At 35.0% G+C, this 13,162-nt stretch overlaps 1 protein-coding gene across 3 annotated transcripts in view; it reads left to right on the top strand.

Annotated features, from left to right (window-relative positions):
* Positions 1-13,162, top strand: part of LRP12 (LDL receptor related protein 12) — a 98,079-nt gene that overhangs the window by 42,330 nt on the left and 42,587 nt on the right. The gene's annotated exons all lie outside the window — the stretch shown is intronic.

Below are 13,162 nucleotides of genomic sequence, written 5' to 3'. Positions count from 1 at the left end.
ATCACTAGTCTCTTACTGTCCTCTCTGAGCCTCAATCTCAAGCCCCACAATGTGAAAGATTTTGCCTGCTGGGAAAGAAAGAAAGAAAAAACTACCTTTATTAGTCCAGTATGCTATTCTCGTATACTGTACTAACCATGTACTGCATTTATTAATTTGGGTATTGTGCTTGATACATAATATGATTAAAGCAGGCCACTTAGTTACTTTGCAGAAATGTTACAATGTAATCTACAGGCTAATTACCCACTGTTTAATAATAAGCTATAAAGCTTAATAAACCAAGAAGAAAAATTAAAAGCAAAAGTAATATACAGGCATACCTCAGAGAAATGATTTGGTTCCAGACCTCCACAGTAAAGTGAGTCACGTGAATTTTTGGGTTTCCCAGTGCGTATAAAAGTTATGTTTATACTATACCGTAGTCTGTTAAGTATGCAATGACATATCTAAAAATGTATATATACCTTAATTTAAAAATATTTTATTGCTTAAAAAATGCTAATGATCATCTGAACCTTTAGCAAGTCATAATCCTGCTGGTGAAAAGTCTTGCATCAGTATCGATGGCTGCTGACTCTCAGGGTAGTGGTTGTTGAAGGTTGCAGTAGCTGTAGCAATTTCTTAAAATAAGATAGGAATGAAGTTTTCCACATCAATGGACTCTTTTTTCATGAAAGCTTTCTCTGTAGCGTGTGATGCTGTTTGATAGCCTTTTGCCCACAGTAGAACATCTTTCAAAATATAGGGGTCAGTCCTTTCAAACCCTGCAGCTGCTTTATCAACTAAGTTTATGTAATATTCTAAATTTTTTGTTATCATTTCAACAGTGTTCACAGCTTTTTCCCTAGGAATAAACTATCTGAAGAAACTACTTTCTTTGCTGATCCCTAAAAAGCAACTCCTCATCCATTAAAGGTTTCTCGTGAGATTGTACCAGTTCAGCCACATATTCAGGCTCTACTTCTAATTCTAGTTCTGTTGCAATTTCCACCATGTCTGCAGTTTCTTCCTCCACTGAAGCCTTGAACACCTCAAAGGTCATACATCAGGATTGGAATCAACTCCATCCAGGCTCCTGTTTGGTCACAGTTCATTGACCTCCAATGAATCATGAATGTTCTTAATGACATCTAGAATGGTGAATCCTTTCCAGAGGTTTCAGTTTACTTTGCCTGATCCATCAGAGAACTCACTACGGCAGCTTTAGGCTTGTGGAGCCCTTTGGGCTTGAAAGTCGAAATTACTCCTGATTCATGGACAACAGAGTGGATGTTGTGTTAACAGTCATGGAAATAAGTGGATTTCTTGTACATCTCCATCAGCGCTATTGGGTGACCAGGTGAATTGTCAATGAACAGTAATATTTTGAAAGGAGTCTTTTTTTTTTTTCCCTGAGCAGTGCCTCTCAAGAGTGGGCTTAAAATATTCAGTAAACAATAATGTAAACAGATGTGCTATCACCCAGGCTTTGCTCAGAGTAGATTTAGCTTAATTCCTAAGGGCCCTAGGATTTTTGGAATGGTAAATAATCATTAGCTTCAACTTAAAGTCACGGGCTGGATTAGCCTGTAATAGGAGAGCCATTTTGTCCTTTGAAGCTTTGAAGCCAGGCATTGACATCTTCTGTTTAGCTATAAAAGTCCTAGATGACATCTTCTTCCAATAGAAGGCTGTTTCACCTACATCAAGAATCTGTTGCTGCGTGTAGCCACCTTCATTAGTGATCTTAGCTAGATCTTCTAGATAACTTGCAGCATCATCTCCATCAGCACTTGCTGCTTCATCTTGCACTTTTATGTTACATAGAGTACTTCTGTCCTTAAACCTCATGAACCAACCTCTGCTAGATTTCAATTTGTCTTTTGAAGCTTCCTTACCTCTCTCAGCCTTCATAGAATTAAAGTGTTCGTGGTGCCTTGCTCTGCATTAGGCTTTGACTTAAGGGAATGTTGTGGCTGGTTTGATCTTTCCAGACCATCAAAACATTCTCCATATCAGCAATAAGGTTGTTTTGCTTTCTTATCATTTGTGTTTTCACTGGAGTAGTACTTTAAGTTTCCTTCAGAAACTTTTTCTTTTGCATACACATCTTGATTAACTGTTTAGTGCAAGAGGCCTAGCTAAAAGCTAGGCCTTCCTTACTTAGTAAGGGCCTTCCTTACTAAACTTAATCATTTGTAGCTTTTTTTCTTTTCTTTTTTTTTTTTTTTTTTTTGAGATAGAGTGTCACTGTCACCTAGGCTTGAGTGCAGTGACGAGATCTTGGCTCACTGCAACCTCTGCCTCCCGGGTTCAGGTGACTATAGCCTCAGCCTCCCAGTAGCTGGGATTACAGGCATGCATCACCATGCCCAGCTGATTTTTGTATTTTTAAAGATGAGGTTTCACTATGTTGGCCAGGCTGATCTTGAACTCCTGTCCACCTTGGCCTCCCAAAGTGCCGGGATTACAGGTGTGAGCCACCGGATGTGGTCCATTTATAGCTTTTGATTAAAGTGAGACGTGTGTGAGTGCTTTTTTCACTTGAACACTTAGAGATCATTATAAGGTTGTTAATTGGCCTAATTTCAATATTGTGTGTCGGGAAAGAGGGAGGCCTGAGGAGAGGGAGAGAAATGGAGAAACAGCTTGTTGATAGAACAATCAGAACACATACAACATTCATTAGTTAGTTTACCCTCTTTTATAGGCACAGTTCATAGCACCTCACAGCAATTACAATCGTAACATCAGAGATCTCTAATCATAGATCACCATGACAAATATTATAATAATGAAGAAGTTTTAAATACTGTAAGAATTGCCAAACTGTAACACGGAGACCTAAAAGAAGCACATTATCTTGAAAAAATGGTACTGACAGACTTGCTCCATGTAGTGATGCCACAAACTTCCAATTTGTAAACAAAACAAACAAAAAACACTGTATCTGCAAAGTATCATAAAGCAAAGAGCAATAAAAAGAGGTATGCTTGTAGTTAAGTATGTAAGTATATAAAAGTTTAGTTCCTTAAGTGAGAATAAAATACCTGAGTAACAGCACTCAGTATGTTTGTTCATGCTTTAGGGGGCAGTATGTTTGTGCATGCTTTAGGGGTGTGGGGGTGTGTGTGTATTTGTGTGTATTCTGTGAACACACACATATATGTGTCTTTCACAAACTTTTCCTAACTTCATTTTACCTCTGCCACTCTTGAGATTGCAAGATAAACTCTTCAGCTACTTCCTCCTCCTCCTTCTCCTCCTCCTCTGCCTACTCACCATGAAAACAGTAATTCACTTCCACTTAATGAATGGCAAATACATTTTCTATTCCTTGTGATTTTCTTAATGACATGTTCTTTTCTCTAGCTAACTTTATTATAAGAATACAGTCCGTAATACATATAACATAAGTGTTAATCAACTGTTTATGTTATTGTTAAGGCCTCCAGTCAGCAATAGGCTACTAGAAATTATGTTTTGGGGGAATCAAAAGTTATATGCAGATTTATGACTGTGCAGAGGGGTTAGCGCCCCCAACCCTTGTGTTGTTCAGGGGTCAACTGTTTAATTATAAACTATGACCAAAGCACAAGCATCAAAAGAAGAAATAGGTAAATTAACTGTCCTGAAAATTAAAAACTTGTGCTTCAAAGGACACCGTCAAGAAAGTGAAAAGTCAGCTTATAGAATGGGAGAAAATATTTACAAATTATGTATCTAACCAAGGGGTCAATATCTACAATGTCTGAAGAACTCTTACAACTCAGCAATAACAAAAAGACAATCCAGCCAGTTAAGAAATGTGCAAAGGATTTGAATGGACATTTCTCCAAAGAATATGCATAAATGGCCAATAAGCACATGAAAAGAGCCACATTATTACTCATTAGGGAAGTGCAGATCAAAACCACAATGATGTGTCACTTCACACCCATAGGATGGCTAAAATGAAAAAGATAGACAATAACAAATGTTGGCAAGGATGTGGAGAAATGGACCCTTACATGTTGCTGATGGGAATGTAAAATGGTATTGCCATTTGGAATACAGTTTGTCAGTTCCTTAGAAAAGAAAATATAGGGATACCATATGACCCACCTGTTCTACTCTCTATATATACTAAAGAGAAATATCTGTATAAAAACTTGTATACAAATATTCATAGCAAGGCTAGTCACAAAAAAGTAGAAACTACCTAAATGCCTGTCACCTAATGAATATGTAAACAAAATGTGATATATTCAGATAATGGAATATTATTCAGTCATAAAAAGGAATGAAGTACTGAGTCATGCTACAACAAGGATGACTCATGAAAACATAAGGCTAGGTGAAAGAAGCCAGACACAAAAGACCACTTATTGTATGATTCTATTTATTTGAAATGACCAGAATAGGCAAATCCATAGGGACAGAAAAACCAGATTACCTATTGCTAGGGCATGGGTGGGGGACACTAAAGGGGGAATAAATGCTGATACATGCTTTTTTGAGGGGATGATTAAAATGTTCAGGCATTAGATGTTGGTGGTGATGGTTGTACAACCTCCTGAACATACTGAAAACCACCAGTTGTGCACTTTAAAAAAGATGAATTTTGTGATATAAAATATCTTTCAATAAAGCTGTTACTATAAGAAGTACAGGTGTGTAATTTTTTGTTCCTGGAGTTCTGAATTATTTCAAACTTTCATATTCATTCTTGTGAACCACAATGATAGGTAGGAACCTTTGAACTCAGTAGTCCGAAAATTGCTTTTCCAATTTATATTGTGATCTCTTTTATCAGTAGCTTAAGCTAGTTTTAGAGTAGAGAAGATGATTTTCATCTGTATAAACACTCACTGAGATACTCAGTAGTAGGAGGCATAAAGATCTCTGTGTGTTCTTTAAGAGATCTGATTTATTCTCTGAATACTAGGAGCTTGTGTTTGTTTAGTATTTGTACTTTAAACAGTAGTAGTTCACTGTCATTATATCCTTATTTTTAAGACATTTCAAACATAAAAATCTTACTAACATAGTACTATAGGAAGTCTAAACATATAAAAATACTGAATTCCCAAATGTCCATTGAGAATGTGGTTTAAAAATTATAATGTATGTATTTTCATTAAAAGTAATGTTATAAATAATCATTATTATTTTATTAAGTGGCAAATAGGTTCAAGGCTAGTTCATATAAATACATAATGGATGGCATCACAATTTAAAAAATTATAGAAATAATGCTTTGAGGATACCGGTAATTAAATCAATCAGGAAAATATCTTATTTTTCAGTGATTTCTTAACCTTTTTTACAAAATTAAACATCTCATTATAGGTACTTGTTACACATTATGGAACCTTTCTTTAGAAGAATATACTGACTTCTTCATACACTTGAAAGGGATTCCCCATGTAGCCCTACATGGGGAAAGTGGGTATATAAGTCTGTTTGGAGTACTATAACAAAATATCGCAGTCAGGGTGGCTTAAACAGCAGAAATTTATTTTCTCACAGTTCTGGAAGCTAGAAGTCCGGGATTTAGGTGTTAACAGGGTTGGTTTCTGGTATGGCCTCTTTTTCTGGCATGCAATGTCCTCCTTACTGCGTCCTCACATGGCCTCTTCTCTTACTGTGTCCTCACATAACGTGTAGACAGATCTCTGGTGGCTCTTCTTTTTATAAGAGGAACTAGCCTTCTTGGATTAGGGCGCCCACCCTTACCTATTCTCAAAATTCACTGAGAATGTTCACATTCAATGAGAAAGTTCTAGATGTTAGGCCTGCCGATATGTAACACAGGCAAAATGAGGCCTCCACTATTAAGCCTGCCTTTTTGGTAAATGATATCAGGGTTTCGCCTTACAGGTCATAAAAGACAAATATATATTTGTGTGGCTTTGTTTTTTGTATATATATCTTCACAAGTAAAAAGTGATGATTAGGCTGCAGCATATCAGATTTGAGGATTCTAGGACCTAGGCTTTGAGCCCTCCACCCTCATTTTTTTTTTTTTTATCTTCTCGCATAACTTGACATGAATTATCTATAAGATTCCTTACAATGCTGTCTTACCATAAAACTAAATAAGAAATTTAAAACTATAATAATTGGAAATATTTATTTTGCATAATTTGCACGTGATACTAAATTAAGATACTGAGCAAATAAAACAATGCTTATGATGCTAACCCTGATCTGAAGACACCTACATGTTTTAAGATTTATAAGTCATTTGCACAAATCTCAAATCCAGAATATTTTGTGTTGTATAATATGCTATCAAAGGGTTTTTTTGTTTTAAAAATTTCTTATGGATAATTTCAATTATTTGTGAAAATAGATATGGTAATGAACCCTTATGTACCCAGTACATAGACCCCAACAACATTTATTAACCCAGAGCCAATCTGCCTCCTTACTAGCCTAATAAATTCTTCCTCATATTTTGAAGAAATACCAGACATCATTTCATCCACTAATATTTTTGTGTGCTAAAAGAGCTAGTATGCTTTCTTTTTAAATCAACATAAGTGCCATGCCATTATTTCAGGAATGATTATTAATTTTTCCCAATTTGATAAAACCAGTTTGGTTCATGTTTACAGTTGTCTCATGAATGTCTTAAGTGTTTATAAATCAGAATCTAAATGAGGTCCACATTTTGTAATTATTCGATACTTCCTTTAAGCCTTTTTCAATCTACAGACTTCCTTCACAACTTTCTTTTTTTTAAAAAAATTTGCAATTTATTTTTTGAAACAATTTAGAGTTTTTATGCTGGAGTTTGCTGAGTGTTCCTGTATAATATGATTTAAAATGATCCTCTGTCCTTTGCCTTTTCAGTAAACTTGTAAATGGATTTAGAGCTATAAAGCCTAATACAGTAGCGATCAGCCACAGGAGCTATTTTAAATTTAAGGTTAAATTAAATTTAAACCTTTAAAACAAAATAAAAATTTAGTAGCTAAGGTACACGAGGCTCACTTTAAATGATTAATAGTTACATGTGCCTAATGACTACCATATTGGGCAGTGCCTTGATAGAACAGTTCCGTCATATGGGAAGTTCTGTTAGACAGTGCTGCTTTAGATAGAGGCTTGCTCAAATTCAGGTTTCTCCATTAGGAGGCCCATGATGTCTGATGCCTCGTCGTCTTTTTTTTTTTTTTTTTTTTTTTCTGATGTTAGTAGTTATTGATAGTCAATGCCTGAATCCATTCATTCATTAAAGGATGTGAAATCTTGACCATAGGAGTTTAAGTTACGTCTGGTTGGGGTGATCTCCAGAAGCTTTATGGCTGAGTTAACATTTAATTAAGCTTTGAAATTTCTCTAAAAATTTGATCAGTGAAGATATAGAGAGAAGAGGATTTTTGTGCTTGTGAGTTGTGGTGGTTGTGTTTGTTTTTGTTTTTTAAACAGGGCAGAAGACTAATGTGTTTGGTGCACAAGGAGTATGGGAAATTAAAATTGAGACATATATTTGGAGCCTGTATTATGTAGATCCTGAGTGCAAGGATAAGGCATTGGATTTTATTTGAAGGGAAAAATGCTATAGTAGTTATTTGTTGGTTGCCTACCACCCAGTTATCCTTTTTCTCTTTTTAACAATGCCCTTATATGCTTCAGAAAATGTAATTCAGCATCTCACTCCTAGGCCTATGCCAATCATCATATTCCATTTTGTTTTCCTTGACAGGGGTGGGTATGTGACCCAGGCTGTTCTAAATAGAATGAATATCAAGGCTTTTGGTTGCAAGTGGTGGGATACAAATACTCTGTCTTCCCTTGGGAGTGGTTCCTTGAGGTGCTGCAGTTATTTTGTCAGGCTGTTGAGGAAGCCAGCACACAGCCTGAAGAAATAACACGCAGATCAGGCAACCACTGATCTCTCTGTCACTATAGATTAGTTTTTCCTGTTTTAGAACTTTATGTAATAGAATCATGCAGAATGAATTCTTTTGTGTTTCTTCTTTTACTCCGTATGTTTTTGGAATATCTTTTTGTCTTTTTGATATGTTTTCATTAACCTTACCTAGGTGTGGAATTGTTAGGTCATGTAAGTATATATTCATCTCGAAAGAACTGTTTTCCAAAGTGGTTGTACTATTTTATATTCCCACTGGCAATTTTTGAGAGTTCCAGTTGAAGCTTGTTTTAAAGCTTTGCTAGGACAATTGCATAGTAGCTTTTACTTGGCAGTTACATTAGCCCTACTCTTAAGGTGTGGGTGGACTTCCTGGTCTTGTAATACCCATGTGTTTATCAGGATCTTTCCACTTTGGAGTTCTCTCTTGCTGGTCAGACTTTAGCATCTTGCAGATTTGTGGGATGGTAGTGTTTATTTAAGCTTTCATTAGTAGTTCTTTGCCTGTTCTTATACGGTATCACCTTATACATGTGCAGCTTATTTCAGCCTAAGACTAGGACTGTGATGAAAATTTTGAAGTGTGTGTGTGTGTGTGTGTGTGTGTGTGTGTGTGTGTGTGTGTTTCATTGTTGTGGTTGTTTTTAAAAACACACTGGTTCTCTTAATGTTTCTGTTGCCTGAGCCCCTCTAAGCTCTCATCTCTGTCTCCTTGGCTTTGAAAGATCTCCCTGCTTTGCTTGGGTTCTCCCTCAATATGCAGGCAGAAAGGGCAGTAATAGGGCTCACCTCTATTTGTTTCCCTTTTCTCAGGGATCACAATCTTACACTGCCTGTTGTCTAGTGTCTGAAATTTTTAAACATATTTTTCTCCATTTTTTTAATTGTTCACAGCAGAGTTGCTGATCTGTTACTAATTCCTCTTTTATGACCAGCAGCAGTTTTATGAGGTTTTTTCTTTTAATCTTTTTTTGTTGCAGCTGAAAATGGGGTTTTCTGCTGTGATTCCAAATAGCTATCGTTTGTATTTATGAAGGCATTTGATTTCTGTATGCTTATTTCATATCCTACACCTTTACTAAATTTTCCTGTTCTGATTATTTTTCTATTGACTGTCTTGGGTTTTCCAAGTAGATATAAAATCCTATCTATATAAACATAGACACAGTTTTACTTTTTTTTTTAAAAAAAAAGCAATTCTTGTCTAATTGGACTAATATTAGTAACTATAGTGGCTACTCCTATCCACGTCCCTATTTTTTAGTAGAAAAGCCTCTAAGCTTTCCGCATGAATAGGAAGCTTGCTGATTATATTTTGTTTTATGTTGCTTGCTTCTGTTTGTTTTCATTTATTTTATCAACAGATTATCACCTCTTTGGGAACAGGTACTCTGCATGCCTCTTACTTATATGGACTAAGTATTCCCTGCTATGTTTTATGTTCTGTGCTAGTCCCTGGGGTTGCAAAACAAAACCCTGCTGTGTCCCATCAGAATACACCCCCCCTCCAGCCCAAGATTACTATCTAATAAGGAATATAGGCATTACACAGATAAAACATATATAATAAATTTTCGAAAAGTGACAGTGTTGGATACTAAAGGAATCTATAACAGAATGACCTAACCTAGTATGGGAGAATCAAGAGATACCTCCCGAAAGAAATAATGTTTAATGAAAATCTGAGGGCAAGAAAGACAGTCGATAGTTTTCGAAAAGACATCCATTATTACTGTAAAGAAGAGATAGAATGGGAAAGTGGATCCTAAGAGCTAAAGCTTTAGAAGTAGTTAGGAAGAATCCGACTGTGGAGAGCTTGGCAAGCCCTATTGGGATTATGAACTTTTTCCTTAAGTACAATAAAATAGAAACCATCTTTGCTTTTTTGGTTTGTGTGTGTATATATGTATTTATGTTTGATAACTACTCTCACTGAGCAGTAGAAAGCAAATTGTAGTATGCTGAGCATTTTCGTTTCTTGTAGCTGCCAGTCATTTAACTTTTAAACCAATGTTTTTCTTACAAATTGGAATGCTGTAGCAGGTAGATTTTAGTTTTGAGAGCTAAGCACTATTTCTTTTATAAGAAATATATTCATGTCTGAATCCTTTAAAAAAAAGTAAGGAACACAGACTTTAATGTTGTAGGAATTAGTATTGAACCTGAATTCTTTTTAAGAAGTGAGGAATACAGACTTTTTAATGACTGTATTTGAATGTTCAATCCATTAATTATGAGCTCTTTGAAAAAAAATTACCAAACTGCCAGAAGCTTTGGTTTTCTCATTTGTAAAATGAGCTGTTGTTTTAAGGATTAGCTGGGTGAACACTTGTAAGGCACTTACGATTTGGCTGGTACATATATATCAAATCTTAGGTGTATTTATTAGCTATACTTTAAGAACTTTAGTTCTTAAATAAAAAGGACAGTAATATATAAGAGAAGACAGAAAGATAATAAAGCAACAGGGATACAGAGACAATAAATTTAGACATTCTCTTACGATAATATCTCCATTATATAAGTGAGCAAACTGAATTTTAGAAGTCATTTACAGTTCATGACTATATAAATATTAGAACTGGGGTTTTATTACCTAAGTCTGAATCTAGAAATCAAACTCCCTATCACTGTTGTGTAGTTTCTTTCCTAAAACAGCATCTATTTTAGTTTGATTCTCTCTCATATTGCAGTCAAAACTACAGGAAGCAATAAGTGGGGATGATTGATTACTTATTGGTATTTAATTAGTGTGACCAAAATATTGTCATAACAAACTATTTTCTGATTTAGATGATAAACTTTTTCTTACTTGAAAAAACTTTGTTAGGGGTTATCTACTTAACTGGTTCATTAAATAATTAGCTGCTAATGTGTAGTTAAGTAATGTTTTATCAGACCATGTTTTTTTTTCAGCATTTGCTACCTCTAAATGGTGACTTCTGAAAAAATATCTGAAATGGCTGCATTTGAACACTGTAGTCACAGTAAGGTTGGTGGTGGGTGTTCATATTCATACATATGAAATTTTCTTTTCTTGGGGATTGGGAGAGGGACATTAGGGAGAATATAATTTGCTTTGTTATTAGCAAAGCAATTTTCTTTGGGCTGTCTACTGGTAACCTAGAAATAATTGAAAGTGACATCTTTGTAAAAATATTTTTAGAATGGCAGTACACATAAATTAAGTAGCACACTTCTTCAAGTGATGTTCAGAAGCAGAAACATTACTTTGATATTAACAGAAATTATAAATTTTATTTTTACCTTCTAAATAGGATTGTTTTTAAGTTAGAGTAAATGTATGGGAAATTAATTAGCAGTATCATGTTTTCTGTTTTAAAGTGTTACCAGTTTTTAAAATCATTGATACTTTAATGAAATTTTAATACTTTATAATTAGCATGGTATTTATCAGATTTCTGTTTATCCAGAACGATGGGAATGAGCTATATTCTGTTCACCTGTTTCTCTTCTTTTTGTAATATAAGTAAAATTTTTAAAGAAATCTGTGCCTGTTTGTAATATATTTGGTCAATGCTCAAGTATACAATACAAATCTTCCTCTCCAATTCCAGTTCCAGAGGTTTTCCTCCACAGTTTGTGGAGGCTCATCAGTGTTTATATAAATGCATAGACATACATGTGACATGTTTAACATCTGCATATTATAAACTATACATACATAATTTTAAAGTTAAAATTAAATCATACTTTACTGTTCATCTGAAACATTTTTGATTTGTATATCCAAGTTAGTACATATAAAATTATTTCAATTTATTGAATATTTTATGATAAGGCTATATCAGTTTATTCATGTGCATGTTGATAATAGTTTTTGATTTTTTTTTTAATTATTATAAAGAATTTCACTAAGCCCTATAAGGTAGGTATTATCTCCATTTTAAAAGATGAAATTGAGAGACAGAGAGGTTAGGTAACTTGCCCTAAATTGCACACCAAGTAAGTAATGGAACTGGTTTTAGGATCCTGGCAACCTAGCTCAGAATTCACAGTCTTCAATATTACATTATGCTGCTTTTTTGCCTTCTATTTTTCCTCTGTTACCAAACTGGAAAAAAGATTTCATGTTTAAAATATATCTAAACTGGGTGTGGTAGTACACTCCTGTAGCCCCAGCTGCTCAGGAGGCTAAGATGGGAGGATTGCTTGAGCCCAGGAGTTCTAGTCCAGCCTGGGCAGCATAGTCAGACCCTGTCTCTTTTTTTAAAAAATAAAATCTTATATTAAAACTCTCCTGAGCATAATATGCAGTCTTATAGATATTGGAAACTTTAGCATCACAGATTACATAGCTATAATTTGTAGCTGTATATAATATAGAAGTAGAAGATTTAAGCCAAAACCTTGCCAGTGCTTCTCAAACTTTAGTGTTCATATAGATCACTGAGTGTGCAGAAGGATCTTGTTAAAATGCAAATTCAGATTCTGTAATCTGGAATGAGCCTGAGTCTGCATTTCTAACACACTCCCACAGTGGCCAGTATTGCTAGTCTACTTGTGAATGACAAGGATTTAGGTAGTTTATAAAGACCTTTGGCAAACCTTGTTAGGCGTTGTATTGAATCGGTTTCATGTTTTGTTTCTGCTGCCTGTTTTTATAAGTTGTGTGTGTTAAAGAAACGGGTACAGTCTTTCTAGTCATTTCAATTTTATATATATGACCTTTAACAATAAATAAGAAAAAGAAGTTCCTTTTGTGGTATCAATGCACAGTGCTTAATGTAATCATTTATTTGTTAATATGGCCTTCCCACCTATCTCATCATTTCCACTGTTTCATTCTTAATTGAGGGAAACATAACGTATCTTTTCATTTTGAAGGATATAGTTGTAGTTGAACCAAAAATATTGTTTTATCACTATTATTTTTTCTTATAGTAATAATATACTTTGCACAGTTACAAAAAGCAACACCTGTTCAATGCTACGTGCCAGGCACTGTATCAAGTGCTTAATGGGCATGATTTCATTTTAATCATCAGAGCAACCTTCATTTATTCATCTATCAGCTATTTGTGTGCCTCCTCTGTACCAGGAACTGTGCCTACAAGGGGGAGCCAAATCAATACAGATTCTGTTCTCCTACGGCTTAGTGCATTGGGATGGGGAGGTGCTATACAATATTCAGGCAATCATACCACGTGTGATAGTTGTTAATTACAGTATTTTCTATTTTCTCCACTCCCAACCATGAAAGAATATTCTGCTTTTGCCTGCTAAGCTTTTTCCAACTAGCTTTCTTCCTTGCCTGACTCCAAGGAGAACTCTTTCTGTCTGTGCTCAATTTCT

This window comes from Sapajus apella, unplaced genomic scaffold (assembly GCF_009761245.1).
Source record: "Sapajus apella isolate SASKATOON/1434 unplaced genomic scaffold, GSC_monkey_1.0 scaffold3, whole genome shotgun sequence".
NCBI lineage: Eukaryota > Metazoa > Chordata > Mammalia > Primates > Cebidae > Sapajus > Sapajus apella.
Note: the sequence above shows the minus strand (reverse complement) of the source record. Positions and strands in the feature narration are given on the sequence as shown.